Genomic DNA, 14,291 nt, shown 5'->3' on the forward strand with positions numbered 1-14,291 from the left:
CAACTAATATCGAATGTGCAATACACACAACGGATAACTCCCCAGTTCATCAAAGAGTTTATCCTTACCCTGCTGCATATGCTGACGAAGTAAATAAGCAAGTGAAAAAATTATTAGAAGATGGAATTATAAGACCGTCTCACTCGGCTTGGACATCCCCGGTATGGATTGTACCAAAAAAGTCAGATGCGTCAGGGCAAAAAAAATTCCGAATGATTATAGATTATCGCATGTTAAATGCCAAAACCATCTCTGAAAAGTACCCAATGCCTGAGATAAACTACGTAATAGACCAATTAAAAGGAAAAAAATATTTTTCAACGTTGGATTTAGCTTCCGGATTCCACCAAATTAAGATGAAAGAATCGGATATTGATAAAACAGCATTCGCTATTAATAATGGCAAATACGAATTCACTAGAATGCCATTTGGCTTAAAAAACGCTCCAGCGATATTCCAAAGAGCGATTGATGATATTTTGCGAAATTTTATTGGAAAGATATGCTACGTCTATATAGATGACGTTATAGTTTTTGGAGATAGTTTGGATAACCATCTAGAAAATTTAGATACAATTTTGAAAACATTAAATAATGCAAGGTTAAAAATTCAATTAGATAAGTCAGAATTCCTTCGTCAAGAGGTAGAATTTCTAGGTTTTATTATTAGCACTGACGGAATAAAACCCAATGAGAACAAAATCGACGTAATTAATAAATACCCCGTGCCCAAAACTATTAAGGATTTGCGTGCATTTTTAGGATTAATGGGCTACTATCGACGATTTGTCAAAGATTTTGCCAAAATAGCAAAACCTCTGACAAACATTTTAAGGGGGAAGGGATCTGACACATCGAAAAAGAAAATTACTTTAGACTTACATGAAATTGAATGTTTTAATAAAATGAAACAAGTATTGTCATCAAGCGATATTTTAATTTATCCAGATTTTAATAAGCTATTTATTTTAACAACAGACGCAACAAATTTCGCAATAGGATCAGTTCTCTCTCAAGGTGAATTAGGCAAAGACAAACCAATCCACTTCGCCTCAAGAACCTTATCGAGGACAGAAGAGAAATACTCAGCTCCCGAGAAAGAGATGCTTGCTATTTTTTGGTCATTGCAAACGTTCCGTAACTATCTTTATGGAGCGAAAGTTAAAATAGTAACCGATCACCAACCCCTGACTTTTGCACTATCACCGAAAAATACGAATGCCAAATTAAAGCGTTGGAAAGCTTATTTGGAAGAACATGATCATGAGATTTTATACAAGCCTGGCAAAGGAAATGTTGTTACTGATGCCCTCAGTAGAATAGTATTCTCTGTGTCTGGCACACAACATTCGGCAGAAACTAGCCAAGATTTCTACATTATCTCTACAGAAGCCCCATTAAATGTTTTTCAGAATCAGATCATACTAAAGGAAGGGAAACCGAAATCAGTATTCGAAAACCCTTTCCCAAATTTTGAACGAACTATCATTTATACAGATACATTAACTGAATCCTCTTTTTTGCAGATTCTTAAGGATCATTTCATATTAACAAAAATAAACGGTATTTTAACGAGCGAAGAAATTATGGGTAAATTTCAAGATGTTTATAGAAAGTTTTATGGAAATCAGATACTCCTTAAAATCCGTTTTACACAAAAGCTCTTAGAAGATGTATCGGACGAAAATCTACAGATGAATATAATTACGGCAGTGCATAACAGGGCACACCGTGGAGCCTAGGAAAATAAGTCGCAAATTTTACGCAAATACTATTTTCCCAAGATGCAAGCCAAAATAAAAAAAATTGTTTCTAATTGCAGTATATGCAATGAAAACAAATACGATCGTAACCCGATTAAATTTCCTCAACAAAACACTCCCATACCAAAAGCACCATTTGAGATTGCTCACATTGATGTGCTTTTTTTGGAAAAACATTTTTTCCTCAGCTACATCGATAAGTTTTCAAAATTTGCCCAAGTTAAGTTGATTCAATCGCGAGCAGCCGTTGATATAGTTCCAGCTGTAAAGGAAATTTTAACAAAGTACCACCCGCCAAAAATGTTAGTTATGGATGGTGAAAAATCATTCGGCACTCAGGATTTAACCAACTTCTATAAAGTCCACAATATTCAGACCTACTTAACCGCTACTGGTCGAAGCGAGATGAACGGTACGATAGAAAGTAAGTAAGTACTTAACCTTACTCGAAATTTATCGTATTACAAAATCCGAACAAAAAGATATGCCCATTCCTGACCTTGTCCAATCCTCAGTTCATAAATACAATTCATCAATCCATTCCACAACTAAACATACTCCATATGAAACTATCCTACCTTCCTTCCGGTCATCTGATATTTGCGAGAACGTTTATAAGAATTTAAATGCCAAGCAGAAATACGATCTTTTGCTATACAATAAAAACAAAAGAGAGATAACAATACCAATTGCTAAAACGATTTATGAAAAGACTAGGGCTAGATTAAAACACAAACTAAGATACAAAAAGATTAAAGTTAAAAATGTTAATAGGAGCACAATAACAACCGAAGAATCTCGCAAAGTTCATAAAATGACCTAAAAATTAGATAACGGTCGATGGCACCTTTATACTAACTTCAGATAACTTTTGCTTTTTTATTACAGTTTACTCCTTTCATTATGCTACCTATATCCATCCAACGGACAGAATATTTCCATAGATAAAGTAGACAATCAACCAATAATAGGAATTGATCTAGGGCCTGCAATAATTAAAATTGATAGTTATCATTATGTTCACCATTTCAATATCACTGCATACAAAAGTTATTTTCAAACAATAAGGTACGATTTCGAAAAAATAGCCCCAACTCAGTTTACACCGATAATAAAAAATCAATTAGATAATTTGAACACCCTCATTAGAAAGCTCTCTCCAGTCAATCGTTTTAAACGTTGGGATTCCGTTGGAACCGTTTGGAAGTATTTAGCAGGGAACCCTGACGCTAATGACCTTAGAATAATAAACAGCAGTTTAAACGACCTGATAGATAACAACAACAAACAAATAACCATAAATAGACAGTTTAATAACAAAATTAAAGAGTTAGCTTTTAACACAGTCAAGGCTATAGAGCAATCAAATTCATTAGAAACCCATTCAATTGTTATATATATGCACTTAGGAAAAATTATAGAATCCGTTCAAGGAATTATAGATAGTATAGTTTGGACAAAAGCGAATATTGTTAATGAAAAGATTTTGTCAGATTTGGAAATGAATTTGCTAGAAAAAAGCTTACAATCTGAAAACATACCCTTCACAACGAAAGCTGAAGCTCTCACGTTCATCGAAACCTCAATCGCCACCAATAATCGCGAAATAGTTTTGCTACTAAAAACCCCTAAACTCGACCCCAGAATCTTCCGTAAAGTCAAAATCTATCCTGTGTTGTACCATCAAGGGCGAATCCACCTCCACCACACATCATACGTCATTAACGGAAACATTAGCTACATGGTAAACAGTCTCAATCAATACGTATATTCCATGAGTGAAGTCAATCAAGATCGATCAGAATGTGTACCAAGGTTAATTGGAGGACAACAAGCTTCATGCAATTTTACAAAACAGCCACGTACATTTGAAGCGTTTCGAGTAGGCGACCAAGCCGTGTTGATCAACTCAATCCAAAATTTCTCGCTTTTCAACAATTGCGGAACCAGCAATAGAACGTTAAAGGGATCATTCGTCGTCAGAACAAACTCATGCGACGTATGGATAAATGATGTACAATTCTCATCGAAGGTGGTAGAAATGATAGGCGAGCTCTCGTTATATCAGTTGGACGGAATAGTCGTCAATAAGTAGCACGAGGTTATCAATATGTCTATCGAACACCTTCTAGACCTACACCTTGAAACAAGGAAAGAACTCGAGCACATTCGTTTAGAGAACCAATCGCTATCCATCACCTGGCCATCCATAAGCCTTTTGGGAGGAACGTCGATCCCTCTCATCATATGCATTGTAATTTTGCAGATATGTAGAAGAAAAGCAAAAGCTAGAGTTGATTTGACGATCGCACCTGCAAAACCTTCCTACACAACGTTTCCACAACGTAGCTATGTTCCGGGGACGTCAACAACATAAGGAAGGGCGAGTTAGCACATCGGCATCAAACTGCTGATGCGGCGGGTTGAATAACTTGGGTGTCGATATGCTGATCGATGTATGCATATCGATCCCGTTAGCCGACCGGCAAAAGCGTTGGTAACAAATAATGGAAAATAAAGTCAGTTGGTTTCTAGCACTCAAAAGGTCCACTTCTTTCTAGCTTCGAAGAAAGAAAAATAACTCGCGTGAACCTGTCGATGACCGTTAAACAATAACGGTTGCCCTTACTTGGAGGGAAGGGCCCCACGATGTCGATGTTTATATGTGCAAATCGGCTGTCCGGAGCCGAATATCGGGATATAGGTGATTGTGTGTGTCGCGTCACCTTCGAACGTTGGCATGGCAAGCAGCTCCTAGCAAAAGCAATACTATCCTTGCGGATGCTTGGCCAAACAAATCGCTCCGTCATTAATTTGGCCGTTGTACGGGTGCCAGGATGAGATAATTGGTGCGTTGCCTGCAACGCAGCGTTCCGAAAGCGTTCCGTTATGAAAGGGCGGATGCGATTCCCAGTGCAGTCACATAAAAGTTGTTTGGTGCTGCCTGGAATGGTAAAAAAACTTTAGATTTAGCGAACTTTCGATTTTACCTTGTGCGATGTTCTGCAGCTGCTGATCGTCTTTTTGGTCTTCCGCAAGTGCTTCATAATCCAGTGATGGCGCTGGATGTATAGCAAAAAAAAAAAAAACGTTTGACGTTTAACTGTTCGGCCGTACTTTCGTCGCGCTCCGTGATTTTTCAGTAAATTTCTTGTGTTTTCTGCGTCGCATCGCATTGTTTCCTATTCTACGGACTATTAAACTGCTTCACATCATCGTTGCGTGTTGGCGAATTGTTTAGTTGCACCGCAACTGTGGTTTCCTGCTGTTTTTTTCCTGCTCGGCTTAGCAGTGTTGTGCTGTGATTACGCGTGATTTCGCGATGGCGGCTATTTGCTTCTCGTGTGCTGAACCGCTAGAGGCCACCGGCTGCATCATCAGTTGTGCATATTGTGACGCTACGTTCCACCGCGGCTGTTGCAAATTGCCCCCCGAGCTAATTGACGCAGTATTGTCCAATGTCGACCTGCACTGGAGCTGCATTGGCTGCACTAACATTCTTAAAAATCCGCGCTGCCATTCGGTAAAAGAAATAGGCGCCCAGGTCGGTTTCCAAGCCGCCCTCACCTCAGCTGTAGCAGCTATCGGCAAGCTCGTTGAGCCTATTGTCGCCGAAGTTCGCAGTGGTTTTACCCTCCTTCAAACTGCATCCACGCCTCACATTCCGAATCCTGATCCTCGACCGGCTATGGGTAGAAAGCGGAGGCGCGTAATCGAGGATTCGGCATCTCCTGGTGTAAACAGAATTGTAAACAATCGCGGTAACATCCTTTGTGCCGCGTCATCGCCAAACGCATACACCAATACCACGATTGCCGTCCAGCCGGCACCTACACAACCTCATGAACTAGTGGGAACCGATCCGTTATCATCAACGCTTCAAGCTGCACCTCGTAAGCCATTCACAGATAGGATCTGGATCCGCCTATCCCGCTTATCAACAGCCGTCACTGTGGAACAAGTGGTCGCTTCTGTAAAGCGTCGCTTAGCCACCGATGACGTTATAGCGTATTGCCTGCTGAGAAGAGGGGTTAGTGTGGACAGCATGAATTGGCTTTCATTCAAAGTGAGAGTCCCGGCTATCCTTCGAGATGCGGCACTCACACCATCCACTTGGCCAGTCGGTATCGGTGTACGTGAGTTTTTTCCATCCCGTCAACACGACCACCAAACCTCATCTGCTATAGCCACCCGAAACCGCTTTACACCGCACACCAGCTACTAGTACTGATCACCGCTACACCACACGCACACCAACAACGACTCACCGTTTAGCAGCACGCACGTCTACTCCACCTGGTCCTGAAACAACATCATCACAACAGTGTCACCCCCCGGTGAATGATACCTTGGAAGCACCCAACTCAACACTTGTTTCTGGACCGCCCCAAAACCACCGCGCTTCATCTCCGCACCTGCACCAGTCTACAATCGATCGCTTTTTTCTCAACTAGACGAAGTTCCGCTCATTGCACGCAACAAACACGCCAAGCCTCATGCTCTGACAACGCAGCTCAATTGACTTACCGTATACCCGCTTTATCCAACCACCACAATGACAACGCTACCGCTGAGTATTTAAGCTGCTATTATCAAAACGTTAGAGGTTTGCGCACTAAAACAAAAGAATTTCACCTAGCTGTATCGGAGGCTGACTTCGACCTTATCGCCCTCACGGAAACTTGGCTTGTTGACAACATTCCATCTGCTCTTCTCTTCAACAACAACTTCTCTGTTTACCGCTGTGATCGCTCTCTCAGCGGCTCTAGCTATCGCGGTGGTGGTGTTTTGCTAGCCGTTTCTAACGCATACGAGTCGATAGAATTACCTTCCCGTGATCGTTCTCTCGAGTATATTTGTGTGCGCGTCACCTACAATAACGCACATCTGTACATCATGGTAGTATACATTCCACCGCAGCTTAGCTCCGAGATATCGACTCTTCGCTCTCTACATGATTGTATCAGCGGCTTCACTCTCACACTGAAGCCTTCGGATCTGCTGTTTGTTATTGGCGATTTCAATCAGCCTAGCATAAGCTGGTCCACAGCTGATCCTTCGTCCTCGCCAGCATACTCATCAATCACGCACTATGAACCAACTGCGCGCTCACTGGCCAACAACACCTTTGTGGATGGATTTAAATTTAACGGATTAGTGCAACTTAATCACATCAATAATTCGCACGGACGCGTGCTTGACCTGCTCTACGCTAACAATGCTGCAGCTAAATTGTGTTCGCCTGTCTTTCCAAGTGTTGTTCCGCTTGTACCTCTTGACTCCTATCACCCGGCGTTTGACTTCAATATACGTATTAACTCGTCGACCCGACGCAATTCGACGACTCGACAAAACTCGACGACAACCGCATTTTATCGTTATAACTTTGCTAAAGCTGACTATAGTGTCGATTATCTGATTCAAATGGAAATGTGTCAAACAAAACCGCGCTGCACGAACTGAAACGAAATCGGTATTATACAAGCTTGTTAGAGACTTCTTTCGTTGATTTGATACATTGCTACCAAACTGATCTGAAATGGATTTGATTGTCAAAACAAACTGCAACGCGTAACGCATGAAGTATCGTACCAATTTATAATTATTTATACGTGTGGCATATTAATGTTCTTTAAATATGTTTGGCAATGTCATGAAAAGTAGCGCTTGTGTTATGATTTTCTAATTTTTGTTTATTTTGTTATTCCCACTCTTTTTCCAGTGAATATTTACAAAAAAACCCCTTTTGAATGTAATTACATGCAATTCGTGTGGTTTAAATATATGTATTTAGTAGTTAAACCGTAAAACAAAACGATTTCCGTAGCTTTAACCTGACGGAAAGCTGTTGGACAAAAACGGTCTCCGTTTGAGTCAGGTAATGCAAGTGACGTTCGTTCAGTTCGATGTATCAAACCAGAGACAAATCGAGTGCTCTAACATGGATCATAATAGAAAATGAGCATTTTTGATACTTTTTCTCAAGCATTTGAGTCACATAATCGGCACTTATGTGAAACTGAACGACATGATATCAATGTTTAACAATAGCTTTCATTGTTCCAATTTTGTTTCACTTGACGAAGCAGTATGTTCATTCTCGTCCTTCATGCTGCAAGCCTTTGTTGTATGCGTCCCAGTTCAGCGTCCTAAACCTAACCCCCCCTGGGCGGACCGCACACTCAAACGACTCAAACGTGTAAAAAGAGCTGCTTATCGTCACTACCAACCGCGACGCTGCCAAAGATTTCACTCGATCTACTTTGACACGCACTCTTTATACTGCAGCTATAACAGGTTTCGATATGGCACATATTTGAGTAAAATCCAACGTAACCTCTGCAGGTGGCCTGACTCGTTTTGGCGCTTCTACAACAGCAAAACAAAATCCACGCATACACCGAAATCTATTACGTACAAAGGAGCAACAAGTGCCAACACTAATGAAATGTGCAATCTCTTCGTGAATCGATTCGCAGATTGCTTTTCACCGGCCATGAATGATACCGATACCATTGACGCTGCTCTCGTCAACACTCCGGCTGGCGCAATTAACATGAGCACTCCTTTCATCGACAGTGAGATCGTTTTATCAGCCCTAATGCAACTAAAGCCTTCCTTCGCTCCTGGACCCGACGGAATTCCTTCTACCGTGCTGAAACGCTGTCAAACGACAGTAGCACCTATCCTTGCAAAATTGTTCAATGCATCGCTGGCCAATGGCTACTTTCCCAAAACATGGAGGAAATCTTGGATGGTTCCTATTTACAAAAAGGGCGATAGGACAGATGCCATCAACTACCGGGGTATTACATCTTTGTGTGCCTTTGCCAAGGTGTTCGAACTAGTGATATACAAACATCTGCTACATGCATGCCGTATCAACATGGATTCGTGCCAAAAAAGTCGACTACCACGAACCTGGTTGAATTTGTAACCTATTGCACTAGTCAAATTGATGCCGGAGCTCAAGTCGATGCAATTTATACAGATCTGAAAGCAGCATTCGACTCTCTTCCGCACGCAATTCTTCTCGTTAAACTCGACAAGCTAGGAGTTCCCAGCTCGCTCGTACAGTGGCTTAAGTCTTACCTAATTAATCGCACATACATCGTGAAAATTGATAAGCACATGTCCAAAGAAATAGTCAGCAGTTCGGGTGTGCCACAAGGAAGCAATATTGGCCCGCTTCTCTTCATATTGTTTATCAACGATGTTACCCTGGCTTTACCTCCCGACAGTATCAGTCTGTTTGCCGACGACGCAAAAATTTTTGCGCCTATTCACAACACAGGTGATTGTACATTCCTGCAAGACTGCATCGAAATTTTCTGTTCGTGGTGCAAGTGTAATGGACTGACTATCTGCATCGAGAAATGCTACTGTGTGTCTTTTAGTCGATGCAGGAGCCCAGTGACTGGGACCTACTTCATGGACGGCTCTGCAGTTAATCGACAGAATCATGCCAAAGACCTGGGCGTTCTGCTTGACTCTAGTTTGAACTTTAAACAGCATATCGATGACGTTGTAGCCAGAGGAAATCAATTACTTGGCGTGGTTATCCGGACAACTAATGAATTCCGCAACCCCATGTGTATCAAAGCTGTGTACAACTGCATCGTTCGTTCGGTTCTGGAATATTCGTGCGTAGTCTGGAGCCCAACTACCGCTTCTTCAATTGCTCGACTTGAGGCGATTCAACGTAAGCTCACGCGATATGCCCTACGCCTACTTCCCTGGCAGGATCGCAATAATCTTCCTCCGTATGCTGTGAGGTGCCGTCTTCTAGGCCTTGAACATCTTTCGGTTAGAAGACGCAATGCACAGTGCTCTTTCATCGCTGGATTGCTCTGGCTCTATCGACTCATCGCCTTTGTTGCATCGAGTCGATATCTATGCACCATCCCGAACACTTAGGTCTAGAGAAACTCTACGGCTCGCTCAACCCCGTTCCAGCGCTGGTTGGTATGACCCTATGTTCCGCATGTCGGCTGTCTTCAACACTGTCTCGGATTGCTTCGACTTCGACATCTCAACTCAGTGCTTCAAGGAACGTCTCCGGCTTTTGCCGTGGCCGCAGTGAATTGCGATGTAAATCTTATTTTTGCTATGTATTTTTTTTCTCAATCGAACTGTTACATCTTAATTAGGCCATACGGCCCGTTGAAGATTAAATAAATGATAATAATGATAATGATATTAATGCGAGAGAGCAAGTCAGCCACGATGTTGTCCTTTCCCACAATGTGACGGATGTCCGTTGTGATCTGTCCAATCACATCCAACTGACGAGCTTGACGGTCCGAGGCTTTGTCAAGTTTCTGCTGGAAGGCAAAGGTGATGGGTTTGTGGTCGGTATAGATGTGGCAGCTACGTCCTTCGAGCATGTATTTAAAATGCCGCACCGCAAGGTAGATTGCAGTGAGTTCGCGATCGTAGGTGCTGTATCGCAGCTGGGCCTTGTCGAACTTTTTTGAGAAAAATCCGAGTGGTTGAGGGTGTCCATCGACAATTTAATGTAGGACCGCCCCTGCGGCAGTGTCAGATGCGTCGACCCAAAGGGAAAGTTCTGCAATTTTAGCGGGATGCGATAAAAGCGTTGCTTCTGCGAGTTGATGTTTGCAGCGTTCGAAACTCGCGATGGTTGCGTCATTCCACTTCAGCGGGCTTTTGTTGCCAGGAATCATGGCAAGGAGTGGAATCTGGTGCTCGATCGCGTTTGGCAAAAACCTACGGTAAAAATTGAGCATTGCCAAAAAACTTTTCAATTCCTTCACCGTAGCAGGAAGCTTGAACTCCACGATAGCTCGAACGCGGTCAGGTCAGGGACGGATACCGTCGGCAGAGACGGAATGACCCAGAAAATCCATCTTGTCTCGGCCGAATTCGCACTTAGCAATGTTTATCGCCAAGTTATATTGTTTGAACCTTTCAAACAATTGTCGCAGATGTTCACGATGTTCTCCGGGTGATGATGATGCGATGAATAGGTCGTCGATGTAAGGAAATACGAATTCCAATCCTCTGACCACTTCGTGGATCAACCGTTGAAACGTTTGCGCTGCGTTTCGCAATCCCAAGGTCATAAACACGAACTCGAACAGTCCGAACGGTGTCGTGATGGCAGTTTTAGCGATGTCCTCGTGATGGATTGGTACCTGATGGAAGGCTTTTTGCAAGTCAATTTTAGAAAAAATAATTTTACCTTGCAATATTACCGAAAAGTCCTGCAGGTACGGTATGGGATAGCGATCCGGGATGGTTTGTGCGTTGAGCGCCCGATAGTCCCCACATGGCCGCCAAGAACCGTCTGCTTTCTTCACCATATGGAGCGGGCTCGCCCAACTGCTGCTGGATGGTCGGCATATACCAAGCTTCAGTAGATGTTCAAATTCGGCCCTCGCTGATTGAAGTTTGTCGGGCGAGAGACGTCGTGGGCTTGCGTATACAGGTTGCCCTGTTGTTTCGATTCGATGGTAAATCGAAGCATCGCTAATCGTACCGGGTGGCGCTAGACGAGTGATGTTAGGAAACTCGGCTAATAGGTCAACGTAAAGCGACACTGAACTGAAGGTCTTAACCGAACACTGCTCACTCTTCGCTAGCAAGCCAACCGACTCAAGATGAGTGGTATTATCGATGAGGCGCTTACGTTTCATATCCACCAGCAGATCAAAATTGCCTAAAAAATCCGTGCCAATTATCCCCGAAGTGACGTCAGCTATCAGGAACGACCACAGGATCTCGCGACGAAGGCCGAGGATGATCTTCAACAACACTTCACCGTATACATTAATCGGCGATCCGTTCGCGGCGAACAGTTTAATCGGTGATGGTTTTACTCTGGCTGTTAGCATATCTTTCGGAACCACAGACACATCGGCGCCGGTGTCGATTAAAAATTGCGTTGACGTCGTTTTATCAGCAATTCGTAGACGAAAGATTGCGGCTGTAGTGGTGAGTTCGCCAATCTCCACCGCAGCATCAGCTGAGCGACACTATTGTGCCGATGGTGCACCTTGAACGGTGCAGGGTTTTCGGCATTTCCGCTATCGAATTTGCGATGGTACCAGCACGGGCCGGTCGAAAAATCGCTTCCGCGACTTAAACTGCAATTACGTGCTGAGCCCGTGCGGGAATTTGATCGTCGTCGATACCTTTGGTTAGGCAGCACGTTTTCAAAGCGCCTTGACAATTCGGCAATCTCTTTTCGTAGGTCGGATATGGGGTCGTTGGTCGTATATGCGGTCGTTGACATTGTGGCATCAGCCACGTGGCCAGGCGCCATCGCTGCGTTGCTACGTTCGACGGCGTTAATACTTCTCAGGCTCATTGAATCCACAATGGCGTCGGCGATGGTGGTTTTGTCCGCGGCGTCACCGCGAGAAGCGATCACTGCAGCTTGGGCATGTGGTGGCAGCCTTGATGCTCACAAATCGATAAGAACCGGTCCACTAAGGGAATTGCCAGCAACGCGCTTCATTTCGTTGAGAAGCTGGCTCAGCTTTTTATTACCAAGTGGCATATCGGACAATACGCGCTGTAGGCGCCGCTGCTGACTGTCGGCAAAATCCGATCAGTTTTGCCTTAATGTACGCGTACTTTTCTACTGCCGGTGTACCGTCAATAATTGACCTCAACTCGGTCAATTAGTTCGGGGGCACTTGCGCCATCACTATATTATACTTTCGCGTATCGTGTAATGCGCTGATACCCGAAGCAGCAAACCAAAATTCCAAAGACAAAAAATACGTCTCGATATTGGTATCCACCATATTTGGTGGGTTCAGTCGCGGCGCATGGATTGCTTCTACGGCAGCGGGTTGAGGAGCATGGCTGGACACACTAGGGATAGCACTGTACTAGGCCCACTGGGGGTCGGCACCAATGAACCAGCCCGAAAATGGCCAGGTAAAATGGGATTAGGCGCAATTATCCTCTTCCATTACTGGATTATCCTCTTCCATTACTGCGATGTACACCAAAATTCGTAAAAAAAAAACGGAACTGAACGATCACGTCGGGGTCACCACTTTAGCGCGTTCTTTCGATTTAGTTTTGACGTAATAATAGAAAAGCTGCTTGGTCTGAATACGAGACTAGAATGAGAGCGATCTCTCCGTTTATTCTATCGTAAGTCTTCTCGATGATCGTTATCGGTTCGCTTCGTGGTTTCAGATGTTCGTTATCCTTCGGTTCGTCTTTTCTTCGTGTTAGCTTCGTGGCGTTAGTGTGTTAGCATGGACTACGACTGGATAGCGTTAGCGCGGGACAGTGCTGTGCATGAAAAAGCTAAGCTGCCACAAGGCTAATTGACCGTTGCAAGCAACCAGAGGAAGATTACGTTGTAGCTTCGATTTCACTTGAAGAGGATATTCAAAACGTCATGCACGAATCATTGAAACAAGTGCCAGTATCATTTGCTGACATTCAAAAAACAACAAGATTGGACGAAGCACTGCAAGCTGTTTTGAAATTCATCCGGGAAGGCTGGCCGAACGAAGCGTCGTCAATCAAAAATCAAGACATTCGTTCGTATTACACACGAAAAGAATCGTTAACGCATGTAGATGGATGTATCTTGTTCCACAACTGAGTTGTTGTTCCAAACATTTACAGGAAAAAGGTACTGCAACAATTCCATCGCGGTCATCCTGGAATGGTGCGAATGAAATCCATTTCTCGATGTTTTGTTTACTGGCCGGGAATGGATGTCGATATCGAAAACTTTGTCCTGCGTTGTACTTCATGTTGCACTGCTGGCAAAGCACCAATCAAAGAAACACCTGAATCTTGGCCTATGCCGGAAAAGCCATGGTCACGTGTACACATGGGCGTGTATTTTTTTGGTTGTAGTTGATCCATACACAAAATGGCAAGAAGTATATGCAACCAAAACTACAACAGCAAAGACAACTACCAAGTTTTTAACGCAAGCATTCGCAACGTTTGGTGTTGCAGAAACTATAGTCTCTGATAACGGTTCGCAGTTCACCAGCTTTGAATTCCAAGCATTTTACAAACAATTGGGTATTTGTCACATTCGTACTGCACCATACCATCCGCAGTCAAACGGTTTGGCCGAACGTTTCGTGGACACGCTAAAGCGTACATTGCGAAAAATTCGAGCAGGAGGAGAGACTTTAGATGAAGCATTGCAGACTTTTTTGCAAGTTTATCGAACCACACCTGCACCAGATAAGTCTCCAGCTGAATTGATGTTTCAGCGGCCTATTCGATCAGTTCAGTTATTACTACTACCTCCAGTTTCACGGTCACGAAATGAAAAGCCAGAAGCTGGTAGAAAATTCTTCGTTCTTGGAGAAGCGGTCTATGCCCAAGTCCACCGCAATAATTCCTGGGAGTGGAAACCGGCATCAATAGTCGAACGAGTCGGTAGAGTGAATTACAACTTGTTTTTGGAAGACAACCAGCGAATTATTCGCTCACATGCAAATCAACTGAAGAAGCGTTTAAAGCAGAAAACATCGTGTGGAAATAGAAATTGTCACGACAGTGGAAATTTGA

The sequence above is a fragment of the Anopheles merus genome, chromosome X (assembly GCF_017562075.2).
Source record: "Anopheles merus strain MAF chromosome X, AmerM5.1, whole genome shotgun sequence".
In the NCBI taxonomy this organism is placed as follows: Eukaryota; Metazoa; Arthropoda; class Insecta; order Diptera; family Culicidae; genus Anopheles; species Anopheles merus.